At 46.3% G+C, this 14,462-nt stretch overlaps 1 protein-coding gene across 8 annotated transcripts in view; it reads left to right on the top strand.

Moving 5' to 3' along the window:
• LOC134735598 (uncharacterized) overlaps positions 1-14,462 on the top strand; it is a 357,585-nt gene that overhangs the window by 321,508 nt on the left and 21,615 nt on the right. For 5 of the 8 annotated variants that reach the window (XR_010118836.1, XR_010118838.1, XR_010118839.1 and 2 more), the window contains one exon: positions 5,934-5,999. The exons of 1 other annotated variant lie outside the window; for it this stretch is intronic. The gene's annotated coding sequence lies outside the window, so the exon portion shown is untranslated. Of the gene's footprint in view, positions 1-5,210; positions 5,326-5,933; positions 6,000-14,462 lie in introns of those variants that run through there. 2 more of the 8 variants (XR_010118844.1, XR_010118843.1) reach the window with 2 other exon arrangements.

Genomic DNA, 14,462 nt, shown 5'->3' with positions numbered 1-14,462 from the left:
CTCAATCCTGTAGGCTATGGCGTTCCTGATGGGATGGGAGATTGGGGTGATACTACATCATCAGTGCCCTAGAGTCATCGTTCTTTGACAGCTTCTAACAAGGAGCAGTTCTATGGCTCTAAAGGGAAACTCTTATGGAGGAATTTTAACTCCTTGATAGCCGAGGGAGAGAAACATATTGAAGGGAGAGGCTGAGGGCTTCCCAGGACCCCATCAACATAAATTACAAAACTGCTTATAGCTAAGACTCCACTGCTTGGAAATCAGCTGACCACCATGGCCTCAGAACCTGGGCTGTTTGACAGCTGGATTCTTGACATCCATTGATCTAAAGCTAGAAACCTACTACTTCATCACCTTCAATGTGTTTCTCAATGTCTCCTCTCCTGACTGTGGAAGGCAGGTAATTTATGTGCTTATTATATGTTTGGTTCCGTGCCAGGCCTTCTGCCTTGAATTCTGTGCTGTAATGCTCATAACCACATTTCAGGACTGATACCATTCCCTATCTTACAGCGGAAATACCAAGACTCAGAGAGATGAAGCAGTTTGTCCCTAGTCACTCAGGTTATAAACAATGCAGCCAGGATTCACACCATGGCTTTCTGACTATAAGACCTATTTATTTTACTGCCACTTCCATCCATCCTCTGTCCTGTGGCCAAGGCACCCTAACATGACTTCCTGTGCTTGTGGTCCTGGGGCAGGTTTGGGTGCCTGGGAGGGTGGAGGAAGGGAGGGAGCAAGCTCATGGTGGGACCATCTACAGACATCATTGTCCTGGAGGGTTTGCTTTTGGTCAGTCTCCATTCATTTTCAAGGTTTTGTGAAGAGCTGGTGCTTTAACAAATCTGCAATTCTAAAGGCATCCCAACTGCTGAAAAGGAAGTGTCCCAATGTTCTGTAGGTCCAGCGGATCTCTAGTTCAGGAAACCCACGACTCTGGCAGGTCTGCTGATGTTCACCTTGCATCTGCAGGCAATGGCCATAGGAGGCATCTCCTCAGCCTTCAAGGAATCTGGGGGCTGTTGACATAGCTGGGATTTCATAAGCCGTGCTGAATGTGGCAGCTTTTCAGGGAGGGAACCCAGGCCAGAAACATTCATATTTAGCTGTGTATTAGCCCAACCTCAGGAACTAAAAAGCCAGGCTGAGGTCAATTCTGGAGAGATGGATGTGCTTCCCACCTCCCCACCGGCAGGCAGCTGTCTATGGAATGGCAGGGGGAGGTGGCACAGAGCAAAGCCCCCTGCAGCCTCCCTGTCCTTCAAACCCACGGGAGATGATGCTGCCTTGCAAACGATAGTCATGGCTACTCTGCCACCCTGCATGCCTCAGTTTCCCCCATCCCCAACTATTATACAGTACTGCCTTGAACAGGAAAAATGATGCCTTTTAGGTGAGGAAAAGGAGTAACCACAGCCTTGGTAAGAGACTGGAAGGAGGAGCCTTGGGGGATGGGGGTCAGCCTACAGTCGCGGAGCCCCACAAGCTCTCGTAGAGACCATGTGGGTCTGAGTCCACAGCTTCCAGATTGCAATGGGACAGAGAGGCCTGGCTGTGCCCTGTGTGTGACAAGTGAGTGATGGAAGGTTGAGGGTGAGATAAGTGCTCTGGGTTCTGCTTCTCTGTCTGGGGCTGAGCTTGCCCAAGAAGGGACGAAATCATAATCAAAGGCGCAAATTGGATTCTCTAGAAACTTCGGCATCTGTCCTGCTGCAGGCCTCTGTCCCCGCTGCCCTGCCTGCACTGCTGCCCCTCAGCGCCTTCTGGCCTTTGTCTCTGTGGACCTCCAGCAAGTCTTGCTTGATATAACCTCCTCTTACTCCATGTTCTTCTTGAACAGTGTCCAGTGTTGTCCCTTCCATCACGTGGGAAAGGAGAAAAGGGATGGAGCATGTTCCCCACATCAGTGCTTAATGGTTTGCATTGATTATTTCACTTAATTCTAAAAATAATCCTATATGGTATGTGCCATTTCATAGTCTGGGAAACTGAAGTTCATGAAGTTCGAGTAATTGACCAATATCTTTTAGCTGGTGATTGACATTTGAATCCACTTCAGAGGTTGTATAACACTTCCTTGCACCAGGGAAAGAGATCCAGTGTTGGGGCACTTAGCTTCCTTTCGTCTCCCAGAGAGGGCTCTTTCCAGAGACTTACAAAGGAGTGGGGTTCCTCACCTCCCCAGGCACTCCTTCCCTGCATAGCATCAAGAGGTGTCCCTGTGCAGGGTAAGAGTCTGGCATAGGGGTCACTTTATGTCTCACTTCTGTCTCTTTCTATCTGCATGACACTGATAGAGTTACTTCACTTCTCTTGGTCTCAATTTCCTTATCACTAAAGGGAACTGCAGGGGTAGATGGTAATATGCCATAGGATTATGTTGAGGTTTAGAGAAAAGAGTGTGGGCAGCATAACTTGTACTGTTCCTAGCATTGAGTATATACCAATGAATGGAGGTAGTCATTGCCAGGCAATTTTTTGGCACATCAGTTTAGTTTGATCCATATCTAGGAACACCTGAGTGCTGAGAGGTACAGATGCTGTGTGATGTAGTAGAACAGGCATTGGACCCAAGTCAGAGCAGTCGGGTACGTGTCTTGAGTCAGCCACCTGCTAGACTGAGAGTGTGGATGAGACATGGAATCACTCCAAGCCTCAGTTTCATCTTCTGTAAACTGGGAGCTTAGCAGTGACCCCTGTCCCATGTGCTGACCTCATAGGGCTGTTTGGAGGATCTACAAGGTGATGTCCATGCCAGAGTCATATGCAGAGGAGTTGTTAGTGCTACACAAAACTGGGACAGGACCCTGTCCCCATGCCAGAGGAATGCTTGGTGTGATTGGCGACACTCAGCTAGGAAACTCGGGCAAAACATTGGTATCACACCAGGGCTGACGTGATGCTACAGGCAAAGATGGAAACTGGCCCACAGCCTGCTGCTGGAATAAGGCTTGTTTGGATTTGTGGGTCCTCACTGCAGATGGAGGAGCTCAGCAAAGCTCTTGAGGAGATTTTTGCTTTCAGGAAACAAATTCAATTCCTATCTTTAGATTTCTGTTGTCTTTCAGGGCCAGCTGGGTCTGCCTGAAATCTTGGCTGTCATTTGAGGATATTTCCATGCATGTGGAGATTATTCCAAAAAAGGCTTCCCACTCCTTTACTCCTTCTTGCCTTTTCCAGCTCATCCCAATGTTTCCAAGGGAAGGGAAAGCAGAATTTGCTCTGTTCACCCCTGCATGTGAGGCGTGGCGTTAGTGTGCATATGTTTTTCCATTTCATCTTCACAACATTGTGGATATTATCATCAGTTTACAGATGTTGAATGAGAGTCAGAATCAGTAAATTTAAAGGAGAACTTTATTCCTGGGTTTGCATGCATGAAACGTATGACAACATATGACCTGTGTTCACTTTGGGGTGGAGAGTTAACATTTAAATGTATTCTATCTGGATCATAAACATAAAAAGGTGTAATAGAGTACAAGCCCACCCTCTGGGCAGTCTGAAGACACCAGTCCAAACCTGTTCGCAGCCATCCATCCATCAAGAAGGAAGTCTCTGTGGCCCAGGGTGGCTGTCAGGTCAGAACCATACAAACAGGAGGAGCGCGCTGGGTGGTCAAATGAAGTAAGTGAAGTCTTCTGGCTTGGCTTTTTGTCCTCCTCAAGTCAGCCTTTGATTAAGATCTGCCAGTGATTAGTAAGGTAAAGGGACTTGCAGCAAGCGGGGCGCATCTGGTCTCTGTCCTGTCATGGTCGCGAACCTAAAACTCTATGGTCTTTTGGCCAAAGGAGCGTTCATCAGTCCATTGAAGGCATGCAGGACTTTTATTTCAGTTCTCACAGATGAGGAAACTGAGGCTTGGAGAGGTTGAAAAACTCACTCAAGGGTATAAGTGCAGGAGCTGGTGAGCAGCAATATCAGGCTTTAAACCACCCCAAGCTTCTACTTCTATGCTTAGCTCTGTATTTCCTCCCGAAGGCTCCCTCCATCCTGTGCCTTGGAAGACCTCACACAGCTAGAGCTCACACATCTTCCAGCCTCTACCCCATCTACACACTGACTCCTACACTGCCTGCTAGCATACCATGTGGGGGTGGCTTATGTGTGGCATTTGTGAAGTTGGTTGTTTTGAAGCAGGACCCAGGGAGAGTATAGTTCATTTTTATAAACAGATAAGATCCTTGAGGTTAGGATTTATTTATTCATTGAACAGATATGAATTGTGCATTTACCGTGTGCAGACACCATTCTAAGCACAGGGGATAAAGCAATGGACAGAAGAGACACATTCTGTTGTTTTCCTGAAACTCATATTTTAGTGGAGAGCAGACAGAGAATGTAACTAACCACAAACTTATTAACTAGCCAGCTAACCAACATGTACAGTTTGCTAGGTGGTAGAAGTACCATGGAGAAATAGAACAAGAAACGAATGGGATGGGAAGTATCCCTGGGGGAGGTGTTTACCAAAATTTAAAAAGGTTCAGACTGTCTCACTGCAAAGTGACATTTGAACACAATCTGAAGGAGATAAGGGACAAGCAACAGAGATAATGGGAGGAGCCTGGAGGGCATTATGCTAAGTGAAATAAGCCAGGCACAGAAGGAAATACTGCATGATCTGACTTGCATGTGTACTCTAAAAAAAATCGAACTTACAGAGGCAGAGAGTAGAGTGGTGGTTACCAGGGATTGAGGGCCGGGGTTCAGGAAATGGGGAGATGTTGGTTAAAGGGTGCAAAGTTTCAGTTAAACAGGAAAAATAAGCTCTGGAAATCTATCATACAGCGCAGTGACTATAATTAATAATAAACTGCCCAAAGAATAGATTTTAAATGTTCTCATCTCAAAATTGAAAAGCATGTGAGGTGATGGATATGTTAAGTAGCTTGATGACATCATTCCACAATGTATACATATTTCAGAACATCATGTTGGACACCATAAACATCTGTCAATTAAAAAAATTTAAAAGAGATAGAATGGGATGAGCACTCTAGGAAGAGCACTTTGCAAGTGCAAAGGCCCTGAGGTAGGAGGTGCAGGTCTGTTTATTAGTGGAGGGTAGGCTCATGGGACTGGCATGGACCAAATGGGACAGGTGTGAGAGACAGGCCAGAGAAGTGACAGGCGGGATAGACGAGGGGAGCTCCAGGTGGACATAAATCATCCTGTTTAACTTGTCGTTTGTTGTGAACAAGACAGGGAGTTAGAGGAAACTTCTGAACTGAGGAGTGACATGACCTGAGTCACACTTTAACAGGATCCCTCTGGCTGCTTCATTGGGAAATACCAGAAGGAAGAGGTGCTCAGAAGTTAGGAAGCTATTGCGATAATCCAGGCAAGTCGGTTAGTGCCCAGGACTATATCTGCCCGTGTTTCTTTCTATTCCAGTCTCCTTCTGCTATAGCTCAGAAAAGAATGTTTGGCAAATTGTAGGTGCTCAAGAAAAACTTGTTAGAATATGAAAGCAGGAATGACAGCATTGTATGAGTGTGAGCATTACTCTGGGATCCAAGTCTCAGCTCGCTACTGTGTAAGATGTGTGGCCTGGGTTACGTGACTTTACCTCTCTGTGCCTCAGGTTCCCAATCTGTAAATGGGAATAATGACAGCAGCAACTCCACAGGCTTTTTACTGGAGGGGGTGGGGGCGGGCAGGGTGAGAATTGCATGCAATAATGTATATGAAGTGCTTAGAATAAGAGGGCCTGGACCATAATTAGTGCTCAATAAATATCAACAATTACCAGTGCAAGAACCGGCTTTATGCACATTTGTTGAAGAAGAAAGGAAAATGTTGGGAGAAAAATAGAAATCTCTGTGAATTATTTGTGAATTTGGGAAATTCAGAATATTCATTTTTCTGTATTTCCATTCAAGCCTTGTGATTTTTGTCTACTACATTTTTCTTTCCTTTTACAGAAACAGATGTTGTTTTTGGTGATGTAATTTACCAGGATTGGTGGTCTGATCTGGAGGAACTGGGAGGTGAGTTCCAGCCCCCTCCCCCAGTTTCTCTCCATTGTGGAGCAGCCCTGTGTCCTCTTCCTTCGATCAAGCTTCAAAGCTTCATGGCAACCACATTTAACGTTTATTGCTAATGTTATTAGTTTCTAATCAGAGCCTACTGCGATTATTACCTAATAGCTATTGCTTTGCACTTCCAACCAGATGTCAAAAATAATGAGCCAATAAGACTGCTATTAATTTAGACTGAATGACAATTTTAGGCCCTCGGAGCTGAAGATTAGGGGCCTCATAAAAGCAGGGCACAAATAATTCGAGTGCTCAAAAGTAAGAGCAAAAATGGTGATAATGTGAATTAATAGGTAAATGTTTCTAATTTACAAATGAAACATTGCAGCTTGGAATATCAACATTTCTCCTGCATTCTCCTGTGATGAGTGGAGCAGTCCTCATGGATCCCAGCCTCCAGGATTTGGGTAGAATGGCTCAGAAAGTTTGCTGTCTATAGGAAGAAGAGATGATATTAGCACAGATCTGTTTACCATGGCCCTGTTTGGTTCCAGTGAGAGAATGGGGCCAGGTCATCAAGTGCCTAGAAGAGACCTTCTCCTGGCATCAAGCGTTGTTCTATGAAACGTGTCTCCATTTTGCTGACACGCTCTGGTGCATTCTGATTGACTTCTGGATGCCTTTCCTGATATGCACCCCATTGTAGATGATTATCCTCCTTCTAACTCACAGATGCTGTCATCCTGTACACCACTGGGTATGGGATGCTTGGGTTCAAATCTTAATTGCATTATGCTCTGAGGGTGTGACCTTGAGCAAGGTGTCCATCATCTCTGAATCTTAGCTCCCTCCCCTTTAAAGGTGTCCATATTAATAGCACGTACCTTGTAGGATTACCACTGAGCATTGGAAGAAATAGCAGATACAAGGATCTCGGCACAGTGCCCGTCACACCAATGAACTGGAGAAATTGTCACTGTTGCTTAAACACAAGGGCTCTGTTTCTCCTTCACTTTGATCGTTTATTCCCTCTGTTTATTCACGCCTTTAGGTACCTATTTATCAAAGCATGGGAAAAATTTTAAAAAGTTCACTTCTTTCCTTCCTCCAGTCCTCATATATTAATCCGTAGACCCAGGCCTGTTTCATTTCACTTTGTTCTACCATTTTAAAGACAAACATTGTCCAAAGGCATGCTATGGCTCCTTTTGGTATATATCTGTTTACCATGGTCCTGTTTGGTTCCAATGAGAGAATGAGGCCAGGTCAGCAAGTGCCTGGAAGAGGAGACCTTCTCCTGGCATCACACATTGCTCCATGAAACGTGTCTCCATTTTGCTGACAGGCTCTGGTGCATTCTGATTGACCTCCAGATACACCAGAGCCTGTCATATAAGAGGGTGGGGTACGGAGGCAGAGACCCAGTCTGTGCTACAATACCTTTAGTGTCTGGTGGGTGTCATGGAGGAAAGAGATCCCCGGGTGTAAGGACGGGGTGAGCAGGGAGCAGTAAGCCTGCAGAAGGAGATGGTGTCCTGTCTGGCCTGAGAAGATGTTGTTGGAGAGACAGGCTAATTGCTCTCAAATGGCTACCTTTTCCACTAGGCACACAGATACACTCAAGGATGGAATGCAGGCAGAAATGATGACTTCCATTCACCTTTAACTTTCCAAGGCCTGGCCCATAAACCCTCCCTGTCAGGCTTCCTTGTACCTCTTCCATGGCTGCTAGCTGGATGCTGAGGCCCTGGGGTGCTGAGCCACTGGTGGGGTGGAGCCTGGGCCTGAATGGCTGAGTGAAACAGAAGTCATGGGATGGGCAGGTGAGCACACACACCATCATGGTGTTGATGCGTGGTGCCATAGGATTGTCTGTTACAGCAGCCAGGCTTCTCTGACTAATACAGACCAACACGACTTTTCCAGGTCATTCAGGAAGCAGGAGGAGGGTGCTGCAGGCAGGGGGAACAGCATGAGTCTAGATAGGCATTGTGGAGTGAGATGCCCCCATGTGTGCTGTAAGAACTAAAGGGGACCAGGATTGCAAAACGACATGGTGGGAAGCAGATTGGGAAGGTGGAGGCAGATGGAGCTGGCTGCAGAGAGGCTGAGGACATGCATGCCATCTGGGGTTACTCAGGAGGCAGTGGAAGCCACCAGGGACTGTTGAGCAAGAGCTCTGATGAAATCTTGCCTTGGACATGCCATGCTGGTGGCACTCCTCCAAGGGAGGCATAGGACCCATGCCAGGCTGATGGATCAGGAGGCTCTGGGAATGACCCGGGAGGCAGCATGAAGGCTGGACTAGGAAAGTGTAGGGAGGCAGGGGCAGAGCTGATTAAGGAATTATTTAGGAGGTAGAATTCAAGGGACTCAGTGGTTGTTTTTTTAGCATATAGATTTCTGTGTGCAATATGATGCTTTGATCCATATCTAAATAGTGAAATGATTTCTACAGTCATGCAAATTAGCATATCCATCACCTACCATCGTTAGCTTTTTATGTTGTTGTAAGAGACCCTAAAATCTACTCTCTGAGCAAATTTTCAGTATATCATCCAATAACATTAACTGTAGTCCTCATGCTGCTCACTGGCTCTCCAGAGCTATTCATCCTGCATAACGGCAAGTTTGCCTCCTTTGACCTACCCCTCCCCATTTCCTCTCCTAGTAAGCTCAGTGGCTGTTTTGAACTGAGGTAGTCTTGCTGTTCCTTTTACATCCTTGCATCCACTCCCTTTCTATTATATATTTCTTTCCTGTTTGAATGTGGGGACACACTGGCTAATGCAAATGTTGAATTGGCTCTTGTTTTCTGGTGCATTCTTGCTGGCCACAGAAGATGCTGATCTAGGCTGATACCTGGCAAACCCTACCTCGTCCTGCCCCGACACTGTAGATCTGAGGATGCACTGGGGGAGCCGAGCATCCAGGTGTGCATTTTCCCATCTCTGCCTCCCTTGCTGTGCCCCCTCCATGGATTCTTCCATTAGCGACCCCGGGATTTTAAGGCTTGTAGCCTGAGCACTCACAGGGAGGTGTGGGGACTGAGTAATCCTCTCAATTGAGCCTGTTAATAAATTTGTCACCACACTAGAAGAGGGGAAATGATTTTAAATTGATTCGTGCAGAATTTTGATGTGTTCTGCACAGCCAACTTTGCTTTTGGTGCTCTGGTTAAGCGTTGGTGTGTTAATTGAGTCACCAGTTCAGCCTGATTATTCTTGCTGCTGTAAAAGTAGAAATCAATATTAATATTTCCTCACTGTTAACCATCTCTCTAGAACCAATATTTTTTCCCCTCCTTCTCCTCCTATGACTTTGTTATCTTTGCATTTCTAATTGTGTCTGAAATTTATGGAGTGTCTTTTTTTTTTCTTTTTTTTTTTTTGGTAAAGAACTACAGTTTGTGATGATGCTGCATTTCCCATCACATCTGGGATCAGTGTTTGTAATAGATTCTCTTTTATGCTTAGCTCCTGAAGAGCACTTTCATTATCTGATAAGAAAAGATAATCTTTGCTGGCCCTTTGAGGTAATGAATCCTTTTCATTTGTTTCCTTGCATACTTTCTAGGTCAGTGAGTGGAGGGAACTTTTGTCCAACGTGCACCTTGACAGAGCTTCACTGACCACGGGCGGTGTCTCCCTGCTGCCACGCAGCACACTTCTGACCACAGACCTCTCTCCAGAGCCACGTGTTTGCTCCTCACCTGACAGGCTGCGTGAGAGCCTATCTGTGCTTCCCTGGGTTGTCTGACCGCATGCATCCCCCACTGTGCATGGGAGTCCTGCTGGGCCTGTAGGTGGAATTATTTCTCAGCTTTAATCTGAGTACATAATTGAGGCTTGTGCCAGCAAGTACTCCCATCCCTTTCTTTCCTCATACTCCACACGTAGTGCTGCTCAGTGATTTTACTGTTCCTCTAGGAACGGCTCCCACCTGCTTAGAGTGTAAGATTTATCTCCTTAGCACGCCGTGGGAAGTCTCCTAAAATCCATCCACTGCTTATCTCTTTGGCCTCATTTCTCGGCCCCCTGTGATGAAACCCTGATTTCTAGTCATGCAGAGGTGCTTGCAACTTTCTGAAATCTCCTTTCAAAGGTGCCTTTGCCTGCTGTTCCCTCTGCTTTCAGGGTCCTTCCCGGCTAGCCACTGCTCCTGGCTAAGTCGAGAGGTTGCCTCCGCTTCGCGGGAGTGTTAGCCATTTTCTCCCTTCGAGGTCCTTATTGTCTGCCTTTCTCTCTTTCCCTACTAGACTCTAAGCTCCCTTAGAATGGGGCCTCTGTGTCATCCACCTCTCTGTGGCCCCCATCTAGCGTGTGTCCTAGATGTGCTGGTCAAGGCTTGCTGAGAGCTGCCTTTTCATGCGTATTATGACAATTCAGCCCAATGGCAAGTGGCTCACTCCATCTCCAACATGCTCCTGTCAACCATCCTTTTCCCTGGGTCTCTTCAGTTTAACCGTTTGTGGGCATACCATCATGCATTAGTTGGAATCAGATTGATACTGGAGGTATTTTTATTTTCCAGAAATGTCTGGCAAAAGTGTGCCTGTGTACTTTTCATGTATGTCTGTCGGAGGAAAAGTTTTCATAATTCATTTACTGTTGTATCAATTGCACAAAATTGCTAAAGATTCTCCTCTGTGTGTGGTTCTGTGGGAGCTTGGACCACTTTACATGATGAATAGGACAGAGTAGAATCCCTGTTGGGAAACAGGCATCTGTAAAATGCTATGGGTACTTAAAGAGCCACCTAATGGAAATGGGTCACAGTTGGCACTCCAAAGGAGGCAACGTCTGAGCTGAGTTGGAAGGAAAAGCAGGCATTTATGCCAATGAGAACTTGGAGGGTTCTCCAGGAGCAGGGCATGCAGAGAGCCCATTGAGTGGAGGCATGTAGGGAGCCATGGGGACTTTGGTTTATCTTAAGAACAATGTGTGTTTGTGTGTACGAGGGAGGGGACAGGATAAGGAATGGCAGATAAAGCTGAAGAAGTGAGTAGAGGCCAGATCACAGGGTCCTGATTGTGTCCTGGATAAACACGGGGATGCTGGAGGTTTAATCAGGGGCATGGCGTTGTAATATTTCCAGGTAGAAAGATCACTTTGGTGGTGAATTGCAAGGACTAGCCAATTCCCCTGGTGGTAGGAAAAGAGGTGACCAGGCTGGTTTCCAGTGGATCTGGGCTGGGGCTGAGCCTCTGGGTAGTGGTTAGGAATAAGCTGAGGGATAATCTCAAGTCAGGCTCTGCTGTGGGGCATGTGTTCCCTGCCAAGCGGGTGAGATGTGAGTGCCTGTTCTGCTGGCTGTGCTTCCTTCCCCTGTCTCGGGATGCCGGGGACTGAGCCCTGTGACTCCAATTGACGGCTTCATTTCACAAATTAAACATATCATGCTAGTGAACTGTTTCAGAGCCACAGCATTACAGGATAAGAAAACCACTACAACTCTAAGTCTACAATGCTCATGAAGCAAACAGTTCTCTGAAACATTTACCCAGCACCTCAGAGCTCCCCACAACAGGTCTACCTCTTTAGAAAGGTCAGACTTTTTAAAGGTTAATTGTTACCCTTAAGAAAAATGCAAAACAAACGGCATGGCTGCATATTTAATAGGTGTTTGGTACAGCATTTCCCAGAAGCACAATTCCTGACAATTTGATTTTTAAAAAGAATGGTCTAGAAATAAAGTGCCCTTGGCAACTTCTGACTTGAAGAAAGTGAGTATGCCACCTGTGGTTTAAGGAGTATTATTATTATATGTCTGAAATGTCCTCTCCGTCTTCCCCTTTCCCCAAAGAAAACAAACTCAGCCAGACAGTAATTTGACCATTGCTATGTCCTGGGTCTTTGCACAGTGGTGGTGGCTGAACAGCTGAGCATAGAGCGTCCAGGAGATCTCATCCTTGGCTGCCTTCTCTTGCCTACTCTTTCTCCCTCAGCTTTCTCCTGTCCTGCCAGCATTGACCAGGCACCTGTCTGAAGCCGAGCTCTTCATCAGACTCCCCAGCACCCCCCACATAGCTTACCAAAGAGCTCTCCCTGGACACCTTGCTGGCGCCTCAGTGCAATTTGTCCAAACCGATTTAGCGCCTCTCTTTTCCATGTCTCTGGTTCTGCCCTTAGCTTCTTCCCTCTGCTGAGTTCTTCTCTCCTCCCCGCACTCATCTTGCCTCCAGCTTGGATTCTCCAGTTGTTTTCTCACTACTCATTGTTCTTCTAGCATGCTGTCCACCCTGGTGCTGGGTCCTATTGAGCTTTTTTCTCCCAATCTGTCTCAGGACTGTCCCTTTTCATTGCGGTGGCCACCACTCTAGTTGGAACCTCTCTCCTGGATCACTGCAATAACTTCCCAGTTGCCTCTATTACAGATCATCCATTTTGCCCACTGACACAAGACATTTTCTGGGAGGTCCATTATGATTCTGCAAATTCCTTGATCAAAATTTTTACTGTTTTCTTACTGTCCATGGTATGAAACTCAGAATTTCAGTGCTCACTGCCTTTCTACCTTAATCCCTTACTACCTTTTCTTTTCAGTAATCTTCATCACCTCCAAGTGGATGGTCTCCGTTTTCCAAGCTGGCAGCTCACCCCCTCCCTCTGTGACTCTGCTGCCACTGTCCATACACCAGGAATGCCCCCTGCACAGGGCATCCCCCCTCCTTCAAGCATTGGTCAGAGGCCCCATCCTCCTATGAGTTCCCTGGTCGCTCCAGTCTGGTGCATTCATTGTGTATCATTTCTCGCAGTCCCCTGGGTACAATAGCTGTTTGTATCCATTGGTTATTAATCTGGGGGGAACGGTGGCAAATTTATCTTATAGTCCCACAGGTAAACTTTCTGAACCTCTGGTTTTTAGTCTGCAGAATGGGTATAGCCATTCCTTCAAAATAGGTGTTTGAAGAATGTTCAATATTAAAACTAACTATTTATAAGTATGTAAAGCTCCTAACAGAGTATCTGACACGTAGTAGTAAACACACAATCATTGTCTATAGCAGGTGCAGCCATTTTCAAAGGAAGGAAAAGAGGAAGGAAAGAAGGAAGGCAGATAAAAGGAAGGAAGAAAGGAAAGAGGGGAGGGAGGGAGGAAAGGAGGAAAGCAGGAAGGAAGGTGAGAAGAAGGAAGGAGGGAAGGGTAAGAAAGCTAATTTTCTAGAACTTCCTTAACTGTGCCCCTCCCTGCTGTCAGACCCCCATGGCTTTACCCATTCTCTGGGTTTTCCTGAACACGCAGGCATCTGCTGAACACCTTCTCCTTCCAGCTCCAGATGCGTTCCTGCAGGTCTCTACCTCAGCTGGCCTCTTTGCAGGAAATTAATGGCTTCTCCTACCTTCTGGCTCACAGTTGCACTGGGCCAGTGGGGCATATCGAAAGGAGAGAGAGAGACAGGGCATTTATTCTTGGCTTCTTCCCTGTGTGGTTGCCCAGGCTGGCTGTTCCTGACTGAAGGCCTCCTGGCCTGATGGAGCTGTCGTTCCTCTTCCAGTGGCTGCCCCTGCCCCTCTTCAGGTGACGAACATGCTGGCTTCAGGTTGCGACTCACCCCGAGGGGCTTGTGGATTCCTTATTCCCTGCTCACAACATTGTAGCCCTTTATTAAACACCCCTAACACGTTCCAGATAGTCTTCCTTCCAAGACCCCAAGGAACACACTCCATACATGCCTTGTGCTTCAGATCTCAGAATCGCTGTGTCAAGCAAGAGAAGCCACCCAGGAAAGATATGTGGGTGAAGTCAAGAACAGGCAGGACCGACCTACTGTGATGGAAGTCAGAACACTGGAGGTTCAGTTTTGGATTGGAGTTGACTTGAGGAAACTTTCTGAGGTTTGGAAATGCTCTGTATCCTGTTTAGGGTGGTGGTCGTGTGAGTATATGCAATGGTCAAAACTCATTGAACCCATACACACGTTTTATGGTGTCTAAATGATACCCCAATAAGAAGTAAATACATAAGATTACAAAGGAAAATAATTATATTAAAATATGATTGTTAAGATGTCCAATACAAAGAAGATCCTCGTAATTCCTCAACACACACAGCAACACACGCATCGGAATCCTAGGCTCCAAAACCCCAGAGACGCACTGTCTGGATGGACCTCTAACAAAGCAACCCCTGTGGGTGCAGCACCCATCTTGCCGCCCAGTACTGCATAGGATATTAACCTGAAATCCTTGCACGATCAGATGTCACACTGAGTACAGGCAATGCCTTTTCCAAAGGAATGTACGACTCTTAGAAACAGGGACATTATCCCTGGCACAATCCCAAGCACAGAGTAGGTATCTAAAGCTTGAAACCAAAAGTCAGCCCTCACTTAACAAATGGACAAAGAGTCAAATAGATTCTTATTCTGGGCTAGGCAGCAGGTTAGCTACTAGAGGAGCCTAGTCTTCATTTTTTAAATTTAATCTCATAAACTCAGACGACTCTTTGGCTCTTGGAGGTTTAGATGAATCT

This window comes from Symphalangus syndactylus, chromosome 22 (genome assembly GCF_028878055.3).
Source record: "Symphalangus syndactylus isolate Jambi chromosome 22, NHGRI_mSymSyn1-v2.1_pri, whole genome shotgun sequence".
Classification (NCBI taxonomy): Eukaryota; Metazoa; Chordata; class Mammalia; order Primates; family Hylobatidae; genus Symphalangus; species Symphalangus syndactylus.
This window is presented reverse-complemented; position numbering and strand designations above follow the sequence as displayed.